The sequence below is a fragment of the Vulpes lagopus genome, chromosome 13 (assembly GCF_018345385.1).
Source record: "Vulpes lagopus strain Blue_001 chromosome 13, ASM1834538v1, whole genome shotgun sequence".
Classification (NCBI taxonomy): Eukaryota; Metazoa; Chordata; class Mammalia; order Carnivora; family Canidae; genus Vulpes; species Vulpes lagopus.
This window is the reverse complement of record NC_054836.1, coordinates 14,013,165-14,028,964: the sequence shown is the minus strand read 5'-3', so window position 1 is coordinate 14,028,964 and position 15,800 is coordinate 14,013,165. Positions and strand designations below refer to the sequence as shown.

Here is a 15,800-nt window from a genome sequence, read left to right as displayed (position 1 = left end):
TTTTTTTATTATATGAGTCATTTACCTAGGTTTTTAAAATAAATTTAATTTAAAAAGTAATTGGTTGCTTGTTTCTGCTAAGTCTTCTCTTGTTCAGGCTAACTCATCACCAACTCATCCAGTCTTTCCTCTTATACAATAATTTTTAAATTTGTTGTCATACCATTCCATCTTCTTTGAGCCTCCTACAAGCATTTCAATGATCCCAAAAACAATCTAGATGAGGTGTAGTCACATTGGAGCACAATATGATTGCTACTTCCCTATTCCAGATCATTAATGTAGGTAAGCTTGTATTAGGTTGTCATTGGGAAGTTTTTTGATAGTCACACAACACCAGGATTGCATCACATAACATGCCTAAATTCTTTTCACATAAAATATGAAGTCCATTCTCTCCACAATCTGCCCTATTGGCCTCATCTCAGCCCCTTCCATCACCAAAACCACACACACAGAACACTGATTGCCACAAATATTTTTAAACTTAAGTGTAAAGCAAAAACAAATAAATACTCTTTATTATCTTTGCCATAATTCTGTAAATCTAAAACTGTCCTAAAATAAAAGGTTTATTTTTAAAAATTGACAAACAGGGGCAGCCCTGGTGGCGCAGCGGTTTAGCACCGCCTGCAGCCCGGGGTGTGATCCTGGAGACTCGGGATCGAGTCCCACATCGGGCTTCCTGCATGGAGCCTGCTTCTCCCTCTGCCTGTGTCTCTGCCTCTCTCTCGCTCTCTCTGAACGAATAAATAAATATATCTTTAATAAAAAAAAATTGACAATCTATCCTATTCTTATTAAAGTGTATTTTGTAGAAAATAACCTATCCTTCTGGCCTGGAAGATTGTTTTAAATATTAATTGAATTTTCCAACATGTGTCCGGTCTACACATTCCCTAAATATAGCTTCCATGTCCTTATTTTAGTTTTTGATAACAAATATAGAAACATTTTATCCATAACTTCCAACTTCAACTGTGATATTTCATAGGCTAGATGAAGCCTAGAGATTATCTAATCTAATAAACTCATTTCACAGATGTGGAAACTGAAGCCCAAGGGGGTGAAGTCATTTCTGCAAGGTCACACTGCTACATTGTAACAAAGTAAAATTAGACCACAGATGACCTGATTCCCAGGCTCAGAGTTTTTCTGGTCCTTTTGGAAGCAGATGACTCCATTGAAAACAAATTGGCTGGAGATCAAAATCAAAACGGTCAAAAGGACAGATTGATCAGAAACAGGTATATCCAGCTACCAATTTTGGACTTTTCAGGCAGTGATGAGCAGCTTTACCTTTAGAAAAGTGACAAATAAGACTAAAAGAACACCATTATACAATCTAGTGGTTTATTTATATTGCCTATGATTATTAGAATGTTAAATAATGCTAAATGATATTTTAACTCCTTTCACATTCTCTAATTAAGATATCAGAGTCTTAGTAAACATTTGAGAGATACCCAGCGATAAAAGTTATACATAATTAATCTCTGTTGGAATCTTTTCCCCATAGGAAGATGACTTTGTCAAATTGCTTTAATATAAAAGAAATTTATGGTAAAAGTGTTTTTTTTTTTTTTAAACTGGCTAATGCATCAAGTGCATCACTGGCAGCCATAGAGATGACCCACTCCCATGGCCCTTCAAGAGAACCTGCTGACAGTCTTCCACTGCCCTATCTTGGAATGCACCACCCCATGCGCTCAGTCCGTGATCCACGTTGAGCCTGGGCTGCTCCCGGTCTGCACCTGTGCATGACTTGGGGACTGGAGCCAAGCGACTACTGCCTCATGCAAGATTTTTTTTTTTTTTTTTTTTTTTTTTTTTATGATAGGCACACAGTGAGAGAGAGAGAGAGAGGCAGAGACACAGGCAGAGGGAGAAGCAGGCTCCATGCACCGGGAGCCCGACATGGGACTCGATCCTGGGTCTCCAGGATCGCGCCCTGGGCCAAAGGCAGGCGCCAAACCGCTGCGCCACCCAGGGATCCCCCAAGATTTTTTTAATGGTCAAGTTTTGTTTGAGGATTTCCCATTGCCTTGCCTCGCCATGAGTGAGTTTTCCACAACTGCACAGGGATCCCAATCCCTTCCCTTCTTTAAAAAAAGAAAACAGGCCGCGGCTGCCAGCGCCGCCCTGCGGGAGCCGAGGGGACCCGGGCCGCCGCCCCGCCGCGCCTCCTGCCGGCCGCCGGCTCCCGCCCGCGACTCACCCAACAGCCGGTGGAAACGTGGTGGATGACTACGAAGTTCTAGGCGCGCAGGGACCGGCCTCAGCTGCGGGTATTAAAAAGGCGTGACGGAAACTGGCCCTAAAGTGGCACCCAGCTAAAAACCCTGAAAACAAAGAAGCAAGAGAGGAAATTCAAGCAGTAGCTGAGGCGTATGAGGTGTTATCAGATGCAAAAAAAACGGGACATCCAGGACAGATCCGGCAAAGAAGGACTAAATGGTGGAGGTGGAGGTGGAGGTGGGGGTGGGGGTGGGGGTGGGGGTGGGGGTGGGGGTGGGGGTGGGGGTGGCGGTGGGCGTGGAGGTGGAGGTGGAGGTGGGCGTGGAGGTGGAGGTGGAGGTGGGGTGGAGGTGGGGGTGGAGGTGGGGGTGGGGGTGGGCGTGGAGGTGGAGGTGGAGGTGGGGGGGGTGGGGTGGGGTGGAGGTGGGCGTGGAGGTGGAGGTGGAGGTGGGGTGGAGGTGGAGGTGGGGTGGGGGTGGAGGTGGGGGTGGGGGTGGAGGTGGAGGTGGGGGTGGAGGTGGGGGTGGGGGTGGGGATGGAGGTGGGGGTGGGGGTGGAGGTGGGGGTGGGGGTAGGGGTGGGGGTGGGGGTGGAGGTGGGGGTGGGGGTGGAGGTGGGGGTGGGGGTGGGGGTGGGGGTGGAGGTGGGGGTGGGGGGTGGGGGTGGAGGTGGGGGTGGGGGTGGCGGTGGAGGTGGAGGTGGGGGTGGGGGTGGGGGTGGAGGTGGGGGTGGGGGTGGGGGTCGGGGTGGGGGTGGGGGTGGAGGTGGGGTTCCTTTTGACACTCCATTGGACTTTGGCTTCACATCCCGTAACCCAGATGATGTCTTCAGGGAATGTTTTGGTGGAAGGGACCCGTTTTCCTTGGACTTCTTTGGGAGCCGAAGAGGCCCCCGTGGGAGCAGGAACCGAGGCACGGGGTCGTGGTTCTCCGCCTCCAGTGGATTTGCGTCCTCTGGAGGAGGCTTTTCTCCTTTTGATACAGGATTTACTTCCTTCGCATCGCCAGGTCGCGGGGGCCTCACTTCATTCTCTTCCACATTTGGTGGTAGTGGGATGGGCAACTTCAAATCTATATCCACTTCTACTACAATGGTTAATGGCAGAAAACTCACTACAAAGAGAGTGGTGGAGAATGGTGAAGAAAGAGTAGAAGTTGAAGAGAACGGCCAGTTAAAGGCCTTAACCATAGTAAAAGGAGCAGCTGCTGCGCTTGGGTAACAAGTAAGCAGAAATGTTAGCTGAACGGGCACCACTGAGGACGGACAGGAACGCTTTTTTTTTTGAAGATTTCAAACGAACTCAACTTTCAGTATAACTGTACCTAATCTAAAGTATTTATACACAGCTCATCCGAGCCCTATTTGTCATAGACTTTTGAGTTGATTGTTGGGACCACATAATAGGACCATTGTTTTGGGGTTTCTTTGTTTTGTTTTGTTTTTGTCTTTAAAATTGTTGTAAATCTCTGTATGCACTTTGCTTTTTTATTCAACATAATCCAAGGTGGCCGTGACTCTTTCGTACACTGACACCAGCACGGACCTGCTTTTCCATAGTGTTTGAAATGTGAGCCAAGTAGAGTCAGCCTGCTGTGAAGTTAACATTGCCAGGATGAATCTTCCACAAAAATAATTTCAAACCTTTTCAGTATTTAGTAGTGAGAGATATTAATGCATTAATGGTAATACATTTCTCGTTTAATATAAATTGAGGATGTTTTTCTAGTTGTGCATGAACACTGGCAACTTAGTAAGATTTGACAATTGTTTAAATACGTAATGTTAAGCTTAGGTTTAAAAAAAAGTAAACCGGGATCCCTGGGTGGCGCAGCGGTTTGGCCTGAGCCTTTGGCCCAGGGCGTGATCCTGGAGACCCGGGATCGAGTCCCACGTCAGGCTCCTGGTGCATGGAGCCTGCTTCTCCCTTTGCCTATGTCTCTGCCTCTGTGTGTGTGTGACTATCATAAATAAATAAATTTTTTTAAAAAAGTAAAGCTGGTAAACTGGGTCTTTGTCATTTGCTTAAAAAAAATGCGAATGTGTTTGGTGCATTCAAAAAAAAAAAAACAAGAAAACAAGGGTATACATGGGGAAGAATGCAGAATGGAAGGTGCTCCAAGTCACATTGGAAAGCGCATTCATATACACACAGGAGTGTGTTGTATGGGAAGAGCTTCCCTGCCTTTTCAAGTTAATAAATTTGTACAATGTTTTGAGAAAATGCCAAAATCCAAAATAGAAATATCCCTTACAGTCTTACCTGTCTAGAATATTAGCACTATTCTTTCTCCTGCATGTTCTTCCAAGCATAAACACACATGCTCATGGATACACAAATACATTTTTTTAAAGATTTTATTTATTCATGAGAGACACAGAGAGAGAGGCAGAGACACAGGCAGAGGGATAAGCAGGCTCCATGCAGGGAGCCTGACGTGGGACTCGATCCCGGGTCTCCAGGATCAGGCCCTGGACTGAAGACGGCACTAAACAGCTAAGCCAGCCCACAAATACATTTTTCTTAATAAGATTATCCACAAGGTTTCCAGTCAATATTTAGGAAGCAGCTTATGTTAAGATAAATTTTTGTAGCCACCATGTTAAGAGCTGCCTAGAATTCTACTGTGCCATGTGTATTTTCGTTCCCGTAGGATGGCCAGCTAGGCTGCTTTGTGGTTGAATTTTTGTCCTTGGAAGTATCTCAGTGAACAGACTTATGCTTGCATTTTTTCCTATCTGACCTTTCCCTCACTTTCACCTTTAAAGGTATAAGACCTGTATTCCCATAGGAAGGCTCCCCCCTGCATTATCCTTCAAGGAGTTTCCTCCCATGTATCTCTCTTTCTACTTGCTGTCTGCTTCTTGGAGGATTGACAAAAGCATCAGTGGCTGAAAAGTCACAAAGTTAATTATTTTTTATTATGATGTATCTTCAATATCATAACATTAATTATGTCTTTCATTAAAATAAACCCTTCAACAATGAGTTTCACTAACTCATATATTACGGTAAGACAGGCATAAATAAGCCAAGATGCATGTAACAGAATGTGTTAGGAACGTGCCACTAGAGGTGGCATTGACTTTTCCAGGCTCCAATCCTTACCCATAAAACAGAAGATAACATATGTTCCTAAAAAAGATATATCTTTATATCCTTTAAGATATAAAATACCCTTCAAAACACACAGAATATATACCCTTTATAAAGATATAAAATATCCTTCAAGACACACAGAGGAAAAATAAGTATTTCTATTTCACCAAAAATTATTAAACTGATGGTCTCAGAGAGAGGCTAAATGTATTGAGGGGGTCATGAAGGGAAGAAGCTTGGGCAATGGAAGTTGAAAATGGCCAAATTTGAGTGAAACGTATGAGTTTAGCCCCTCCTCTGCCCAGAGACTGGGGTGGCCAGAAGAATGAGGCTTATGGAATAAAGCAACCCAAGTGATAAGACACGTCTTACTGAGTCTTAGTAAGACACAAAAGTTTTGGTAAGAATCTTCTGAGAACGTAGTGAAGTGCTCTCAGAAACATCTCTAAGGACACTCAAAGCAAGGAGCCTAAATCAGGCCAAGTCTTAATAGCACTGTCATGGAGCCAGAGGAGCCAGAATAAAGATGCCAACCACCATGGACACAGGACCAGACCCCTCCCCACCATCCTCTAGCCACAAGCAATGATCAGCTTCTGTTTTGATTTAAAACGTGAAGGAGGGATCCCTGGGTGGCGCAGCGGTTTGGCGCCTGCCTTTGGCCCAGGGCGCGATCCTGGAGACTCGGGATCGAATCCCACATCGGGCTCCCGGTGCATGGAGCCTGCTTCTCCCTCTGCCTGTGTCTCTGCCTCTCTCTCTCTCTCTGTGACTATCATACATATATAAATAAAAATTAAAAAAAAAAAAAAAAAACGTGAAGGAGCATAAGCCACAAAGAGTTACTTAAGTTGAATTTTCTATTGGCTAGTGGAGTGGTAGCTCCATGAACAGTTACTCAGATTTAAAGAACTAAAGAATTGTAGCGTTTCTTATACCCAGGAGTTGTGTACCAAAAGTTATGGAAAGATAGAAAATGAGAATTAACTGATGTCAAAAAAGAATTGGGAAAAGAGAGCAAAAAAAGAGAAAAACTAAATTGAACACACAAATAGATGCCATAAGTGCATAAAAAAGAAAGTGAAGGAACTCAAAGATGTTTTTGTTGTTGTTGTTGTTGTTGCTATTGTTGTTGTGAAGACTTAGGAGAAAGTACTAGAAATAGCCAGCAAACAAAGGAGACCTGCAATTGCAACAAAGGAGGATGCAATTGGAGAACTGTAAGGTAACACCTAGGAAATGGAACAAATAAAATACTTATGACTGTAATTCAAGAAAAGTTTCCTGGAAAAAAAAAAAAGAAAAAGTTTTCCTAAATTTAAAAAGTCTTAGATCTACATATCAAAGAGAAATGTATATTAATCTATAAATGATATATTTTATTGGACATATCTTAGTAAAGTTATTAAACTTCAAAGACAAGGAAAAAATTCTTTAGTTTGTCAGGAATAATGAAAATCAGATTGTCATCCATTTTCTAAGCAGCAACATTTTAAGGTAGAAAACCCTGGAGCAATATCTTTAAGCTACTCAATGAAAGAAAACATAAACTAAAGATTTACATCTAATCAAATTACTCTTCAAATGTAAAGACTACAGGGGTGCCTGAGTGGCTCAGTCGGTTAGGCGGTTAGGCATGGGACTCTTGACGTCAGCTCAGGTTATGATCATGATCTCAGAGTCATGATCCATTGCTCTTCCCCCACCCCATCCCCCTCATTAGGCTCCACCTGAGTGTGAAGTGGAGATTGCTTAGGATTCTCCTCTCCTTCTCCCTCTGGCCCTCCTCACTCCTCTCATTCTCTCTCTTTCTCTCTCAAAAAAAAGGGTAAGGCCACAGATAAAAAGCTATTAACACACTAACACTCTTCCTGAAGAAGGTAGTAGAGAACAATCTAGCACAAGAGGATTACAGAAGTTTCAGCGTAAAGCTGACAGGTAAGCACTGAATATATCAAACTATAGAACAAAGACTAGAAGATAGAAATAAGGGTGACAAAGTAGCATATAAATTCCAGATGTTCTGACAACCTGTGAATAATCTATACAAATAGCAAAAATGGGAAGGGAAAGAAAAGAATACAAGGAACGTAGAACAGATATTAGGTGTGAACTTCCCAACTATACTCTTTAAGATACCCAGTGAAAGAAAATGTGAGCTAAGGATATCTCCTGAAGCTGATAAGCCAAAAAATAGTTGTTTAATTGTACTTAAGAATATACAGACTAAAATTAGATAAAACTACCATGTTTTGTCTTTTTAATATTAAAGATGAAAATTAAAACAAAAAATAAATTTGAATGGTGGGAGAGAGGAAGAGCAGAGGAGAGGTAGCAATAATCAGCTATTTTAAGTACCGGATCTCACAGGAAGTCAAGAGAGAGGATCTAAGACAGAGAAGCCTAAGGACATTAGCAGAAAAGTAATAATTAGAATAAAAATGAAAAGTATTTCTAATTATCACCAGATATTAAGGCATATTTTACAGCCACTATAATTAAAACAGTGTAGTATAGACAGACACATAGAACAAAAAAGAGTGTATAAATAGACACAGGGTGTATAGAAACACAGTATTGGATAAAGGTAGCATCTCAGATTGCTGAGGAAAGAGATGAACTATACTAATAAATTGTGTAAGGACAACCAGACATAAGTTTGGAAAATAGAATAAAATCAGGTCAGCACTTCGCACCATGAAAAATTCCAGATAAATTGAAGTTTAAATGTTAAAAACTGAAAAACATACTCAAAGAAAACATAGCAAAACTGCCTTATTACCTGAGTTGAGGAAAGCCTTACTAAATCAAAATCTAGGGATCCTGGGGTGGCTCCGCGGTTGAGCATCTGCCTTCCGCCCAGGATGTGATCCTGGAGCCCTGGGATCGAGTCCCATACCGGGCTCCTGCATGGAGCCTGCTTCTCCCTCTGCCTGTATCTCTGCCTCTCTCTCTCTCTGTCTCCCATGAATAAATAAATAAAATCTTTTTTTAAAAAAATCAAAATCTAGAAGCTAAAAGAGAAAACAAGAATAAATCTAACCATGTTCCTTTTCCTTAAAATGTTAGCATGATATGACATAACATAAGGTAAAAGCTAAAGGTAAAAGACAAATGAAAAACTGAGAAAACATATTTGCACTTAAATGGCTAATATGCTTAATGTATTAAGAGTTCTTACAAACTGAGAGAAAACAGGCTAACGACCTAATGGAAAAGTGGCAAAATATATCAGCAGCCATTCTCCAAAGAAGCGAAAATGGTCCCTAGACATATGAAAAGATGCCCAAACTCATTCTTAATCAGGAAATGCAAGTGAAAACTACAAGCTACGATTTTTCATATATCAGATTGGCAAACATCCCAAAGTCTGCCAAAGTCTCTATTGGCAAAGTTCTAGAGAACAACTGTACATCCAGGCAAAGGAGTTTGATAGGATCTTTAAAAAAGCAAAAAAACTAGCAATCTATCTAGCAGTGTCAGTTCTAGGAATCTACCTCTAAAATATTCTCGCAAAAAAAAAAAATGATTTCTATGAAGAAACTAATATAATACCATATGTTAATTAATTAGAATTAAAATAAAAACTTAAAAAATGACTTCTATGAAAAGTATATTTTTTCAATGGCAAGATACAGAAAAACATACATAGTATGATAATATTTGGATACACAAAAAGGAGATAAATAATATATACATAATTCTTTTATATTTGCAAAAAGAGAAACTAATAAAAAGTTATCATTAGATCAGTCATCCTCAAATATTACATAAAATTCTCCTTCAGAGCTTGACTCCCAGTTTCTGATTTAGAAGTTCTGATATGAGGCCTACAAATTTGTATTTCTAACAGGTTGTCAAGTGATGCTGAAGTAGCTATTCTGGACACCACACTTTGCCTCCAAACTTAAAACAAATGAAAACAATCAAATATATCAATGTATCAAAATAATGACATTATAACACAAATGATAGATTTATCTCAAGTGGCTTTTGAGGACTTCTCATCTTAAGTGGAATGTGTTCTAATTAAAAACAGAGCTTCAATTAATCTTAAACTCAATTCAGTATCTATTGGTATCAGTATTATTATTTTGGAACTAGTATGTAGACAAATATGCATATACATTTGTGCATGAAGATAAATTTTTAAAAGTTCAATTTTGCTAAGAGCCAAAATTATTAGTGTAAAAGAGTTTAAAGAAATTACATGAAAATTCTATGATGTTAACTTTGAATTGAATATTGATATGACATTTCAGTATTATTTCATTATTTTTCTTTTCAAAATATGTATTCCTTAGCTTTACAACTGCAAAGATCTTGAGGACAGTGACCACCCAAAAACAAGAGAGCTCCCAATGTCCACATTCTGGTCTCTAAGTGCCATTTCCTACTAACAGGAACCACAGACCTGTTGCAGAATTCTGACTCTAGGTTTGGGGAAGAAAATGCATTAAATGAGTTTGTGTCAAGTTATACTAGAAAAGAAAGAGACAATCAGAGTAATGAGACATATCAGAAGTAATATAAACAGGTAGGAGCAAATATAAGGGAAGAATGCCGTTGGCAAAATATACTGACAATGAAAAAAATAGTAACTGAAATTAATTAATTAGCATTTATGATTTCATTCCATCACTTAAAAATAAAAAGAAACCCAATGCACACACATTTAGTTGGTCACCATTGTGTTTAGAATATTTCCTTACTTTGAAAATTGGCAGTATAAAGAAAAGAATTAGGCATTTATCCTGCCTTCTCTGTTCTACCCAGTAACCAAAGAGTGGTAGTTGAGTGATATGAAGTTCTCCACAGAAAAATATCCAGTTAATGAAAGTGAAAAAAGAAAGAAAGAAAGAAAGAAAGAAAGAAAGAAAGAAAGAAAGAAAGAAAGAAAGAAAGAAAGAAGAAAGAAAGAAAGAAAGAAAGAAAGAAAGAAAGAAAGAAAGAAAGAAAGAAAATTAGAAAAGTGCCATTTTGCCTAATGAAATAATTCAGGTGGCTTTCATCATTAGATGAAATTTCTATACCAAAGCTGATGGGTAATTGTAGCTTGTTATTATCACAAAAGTGTGACAACTAGACACTAATATCATGTGCTTTCTATCAAGCACCAGCACCACAAACGTTTGCCAGTAGAGTTGAACCTGAATCTCATCAAGCAGTGCCAACTTCAGTTAACAAGAAATATAAGAGATAGAGCAACAAGTTAAATGTCACCAACAGAAAGCACAGAGACAAATCCAGAATATGGAACATACTACAGGACAAATAACCCAAACTTTTCAATAAATCAACAACAAGGATGATGTGAAACCAGATGTAGAAATTTAACCAAATGCAGAGTATGGTATCTTGTGTGACCAAATCAAATGGAAAAAGATTTTTGAAACATGTGGAGAACTATAAATATATTAGATGATATGAAGAATTGTTCATTTTGTTGGAGTAATAATAGGTTTCATAATTTTTTTTCAAATCTATTTTTAAGCAGTAAAGACTAATATCTGTCAGAGTAAAATAACATAATGTTTGGAATTTGTTTTAAAATATTTTAGCAAAAAAGAAGAATGGATGAAACCAGTGATGCAGAATGCTGGTGGCTATTGAATCTAGGATATGGGTATTCATTATACCATCCTTCCTATTTATATATATATATTTAAAACTCTGAAATACATTTGAAATAGTGAAATTGAAAAAGTGGACCCAAAGAACTCTGTCAATTTTTTATTTATTTATTTTATTTTTAAAATTTTTTTTTTAATTTTTATTTATTTATGATAGTCACAGAGAGATAGAGAGAGAGGCAGAGACACAGGCAGAGGGAGAAGCAGGCTCCATGCACCGGGAGCCCGACGTGGGATTCGATCCCGGGTCTCCAGGATCGCGCCCTGGGCCAAAGGCAGGCGCCAAACCGCTGCACCACCCAGGGATCCTGACTCTGTCAATTTTTTAAAAGTATTTCATGTTACTTTTACAAAGTACAATGGAAGAATTTAGATCATAGATAATTACTCCTTTCTAATCATTTAAGAATTTAATCTAAATCCCAGTGTAATACAAAATGTCCTTGAATAAAAGTCCAGAGGGAAACCTGGGGCCAATTCTTGACATTAATCTTTTGAATTTGGACAAGTCATTTATTCTTTTCAGATCTGGTAATATGTAAATTTAGGAAATTAAATAAGATGACTTTAATTCTTTTATTTTTTTAAAAGATTTTATTTATTTATTTGACAGAGCACAAAAGCAGGGAAAGCCACAGGCAGAGGGATAGGGAGAAGCAGGCTCCCTGCTGAGCATGGAGCCCAACACAGGGCTCGATCCTAGCACCCTGTGATCATGACCTGAGCCAAAGGCAGACACTTAACCTGGGTCACCCAGGTGCCCCAAGATGACTTTAAGTCTTCTTTCTAAATCTAATCACCAGAAAGTAAAATCAGTGTACTTTTACAGGTAAGCAGAGGGCACAGAATGAAGTTATCAAAAAAGCATGAAAGAGCAGTTAACCAGAATAACTTCCTTGAGTTCCCCTATGTGAAATAAGTGGGTTAGATTACATTTTTCTAATATGTCTCCTACTTCTAAAATTCTATGAAATGTAGCAGCTATAGCCATAGTCCAGATCAAAAAGTGAAGAGTTTTATATCAGATTCTAGTGGCTGATGCTAGCAACTTAATGTTGAAGAGGGAGCAAGTTAAATTTTTTAGTGTTGTATTACAACTCAAGAGACAACTAGTGCTGTAACCCCAGATGATCATCCTTTTGGAAAATCAAAAGCTAGAATTAAGACAGAGATTGAGGGGTGCCTAGGTGGCTCAGTCAGTTAAGCATTGGACTCTTGATTTCAGCTCAGGTCATGATCTCAGAGATGTGAAATCGAGCCCTGTACTGGGCTCCACACGGTGCATGGAGCCTGCTTAAGATTCTCTTTCCCCCATCCCTCTGCTCCTCCTTGCTCGCATGCTTGCGTGCTCTCTCTCTCTCTCTCTCTCTCTCTCAAAAAAAAAAAAAAAAAAAAAAAAAAGTACAGATTGAGACTGAGCTGGAAAGTGTAGAGTGTCAGCACTCAAAATTAAAGCAATCTTGGTAAAAATGATTGAATCTTAAAATATTACATCTGAATCTTAAAATATTACAATGAGTTGTTGTAATAGGTGAAAGGGGTGAGGGTAAGCAGTTGGCCATACCTGAGACTGATGAATGAACATTAGAGGAGACACTGTTCCCTGAACCCTGTGGATGAAAGCATTCTTGTAAGGACCACTGCTGTCCAAAGGTGGAATGGATTATTTTGAGAGTGAACCAATTGCCACTGGAGACTGTTTTACCAGAGGCTAGTGGTAAAACATTTTTTAAATGTTTTTATAAAGTGATTTCAAGCATTAGATATAGTGTAATATATAAAATTTTTAAATTATAGGGGCACATGGGTGGAGTCTGACTTCAGCTCAGATCATGATCTCAGCATCATGGGATCAAGCCCCCAGTTGGGCTCCACTCCCACTGGGGGAGTCTGTTTGTTCCTCTCTCTTTGCTCCTCCCCCTGCTTATACGTGCTCTCTCTCTCTCTCAAATAAATAAAATCTTTAAAAAATTATAAATTATAAAAGAGTGGAATTCAGGCTCAAAGAAGGTACTCCATCAAGATTTTTAAAATGTTATGATTCTGCAGCAGAAGTACAATATACAGATTTATAGTACAAGTAATCACTATTTTGTTTTCACTTGAGAAAATTTCAACTCCCAATTAATGGGTTTTATCATTGGAAGTTCTAATTTGTCTATGCCATTTATACAAGAAGGAAATGGTTATCAATATTTGTTAAATGAGTGAATACTTAGGAACTCATATTGTGAAATTTAGGAGGAAGATCAATTCAGGCAATCATTCAACAAAGAGTTTTTGAAAGACAGTTATGTGCCAGAAATTGGTAAATTCCTTGTTTTCATGGAGTTTTTATTCTACTAGATAGAAGTCAGTTAATAAACCATTTTTAGGCAGGAAGAAATAAGATGATCATCCAGGAATGAAATTACAGTGGTTTGGATTGGTGGTGTTGCTGGCAACACAGGGAGGCATGGTCAGGTGTGGGAGGAACAGAATTGGAGGGAGGAATCTCATTTTGGACATGTCAAATGTGGAATGGGATTGAATGAATCACTTGAGATGTGAGTGAGAAGAAATCAGGTTTCATGACTGAGCCATGATACATCCTAACTCTTTAGACAGTGGTAACATGAGCAAGATTCAGCAACGCAGACTGAGGTAGACAGATAATCTTGAAAGAAGAGGACCTGGAGGCCACATGGACAAAGTGTCAAGTAGGCAGGACTGATGACTTTGTTAAGGACTTCTGATATGCCCAGTATGAGAGAGGCTGATCATTGGATTTGGCAATATGGAAATCATTGGTTACCCTAAAACCTGAATAACTCTGTATCCCTGAGAATGTTTTACACATAGTATGTCTAAAAAATATTTTTGAATAAATAGAAAGATAAAGATATACACTGTAATTCTGAAGTTTCTATAGAATTCTGTAGTTGAGCTGCTTAAAAATACAGGATAAAATAAATTATTTCTCTGATTTTGCAAGAGGAAAGTACAAAGGAAATAAACTCTACAAAAACAGGTTGTCCAAATGCTAGAGATGCACCAGTAAAATTCTTCACATATGATTTAAAATAATTTTTAATGCTGACTGTTGTGTTTATTTATATGAATAATTTTTTTCGGTTAAAAATAAATAGAAGCAAAATTCACTAGATAGCCTGCAGGAGGAGATAGTAATGTGTATGATTAACATAAAAACATTAGCTTCTAAAAGATAGCTACAGAAAGAAGTATCCTGCTTCCAGGGTGACCAATCAGCCAGAAACCTCAAGGTAGACTTCCCAAATACCTGTTAGAAACTGGCTTATTTTCTCCCATCTTTTCCTGTGGTTTTAAGCTAAAGATCATATGGCTTACTCTATGTCAGTTCATTCTGGGAAAAGGTTTAACACCAATACTGAGATGACGGGGAAATGGGACAAGAGTGGATATGAGAACGAAATACTGGACCTGAAAACTGGTAAAGATTTTCCTAAAATATCTTCACTTTTGACCATGTATGCTAAGCACTCTAAAAATCAGAATTTACATTTTGGCAGTAACAATCAATCAAAAGTATTTGAACAACATACAATAGAGGATATTAAGAAATATAAGAAATGATCAGTTTATAATCACCTGATTTAGAACTAACAAACTGTACAGCTGACATTAGTGGCAGTAATTTGAATTTGACTTAACACCTTCTAAGCATCTTATATAGGCTGGAAATGAAACCAAAATGTGTAAGACCTTCCTGCATCATGCATTTTATGAATTAGAAATTATTTTTCCTCCTTACTCCAAAGTAAGAATAGGTTAGTTGAAATTGCTGATTAAGGTAAGTTAAACAATTAGGCAGCAAGTCAATTTTGAGGGTTAGGAAAGGCCTTTCATAATACCCTGGAGAGAGGACATGGGAGCACCATTAGGTTTTGTGATCGACAGAACTAAGAAAATAGAGGGGAAATGCAATGCATAAGGAATAATTAGACTAATTTGAATACAGACTGGGTATTATAATAATACATAATTATTAGGAAAATGTTCATTTTGTCATATGAGACAATGGTATTGTGTTTATATAGAAAATGTTCTCATCATTCAGAGATGTCATATGACATATTGGGGGCAAAACATCATGATATTGTTTATCTAAATCACTTCATAAAATTAAAACACATGAAGTAAATGCAAGTTTATCATATACTTTTGCCTATTCTAAATATTTGTCAGGGCAACTGAGCTGGCACAGTAGGTTAAGGATCTGACTCTGACTCTTGGTTTCAGCTCACATCCTGATCTCAGTGTCAGGGACTTGAGCCCTACATCAGGCTCCATGCTCAGCCTCCTGAGTCTGCTTGAGATTTGCCCTCCCTCTTCCTCTGCCCTTCCCCCTCAGATTCATGCTCTCTCAAACAAATAAATAAATAAATCTTAAAAAAAAAAAAGTGTTTGCCATGCAACTTCAATCCATGAAAATTGGAGGAATTTTTATCTCTGTCTCCCTACACAGCACATACCCATCTTCTGAGAACCAATGTCACAGGACACAGTCACAACGCAGCTGAGAACTAAATGTGGTTTTAGGCTGCTAATCACATTGACAGAATATGCCATATAAGCAGATCTTTCTCTCATATACAGTATTAATCCTCATGATGAAATAGATCTCACATTAAAAAATATATTTAACTATTGGGGCACCTGAGTGGCTCAGTCAGTTAAGCTTCTGACTCTTGATATTGGCTCAGGTCATGATCTCAGGGTTGTGAGATTGAGCCTGGAGTTGGGCTCCATGCTAGAGATGGAGGCTGCTTGGGATTTTCTTTCTTCCTCTCCCTCTGCCTTTCCCCACTCCT

At 38.9% G+C, this 15,800-nt stretch overlaps 1 pseudogene; it reads left to right on the top strand.

Moving 5' to 3' along the window:
- The first annotated feature begins 1,628 nt into the window (after positions 1-1,628).
- LOC121475020 lies at positions 1,629-3,464 on the top strand (annotated as a pseudogene).
- The last annotated feature ends 12,336 nt before the right edge of the window (positions 3,465-15,800 follow it).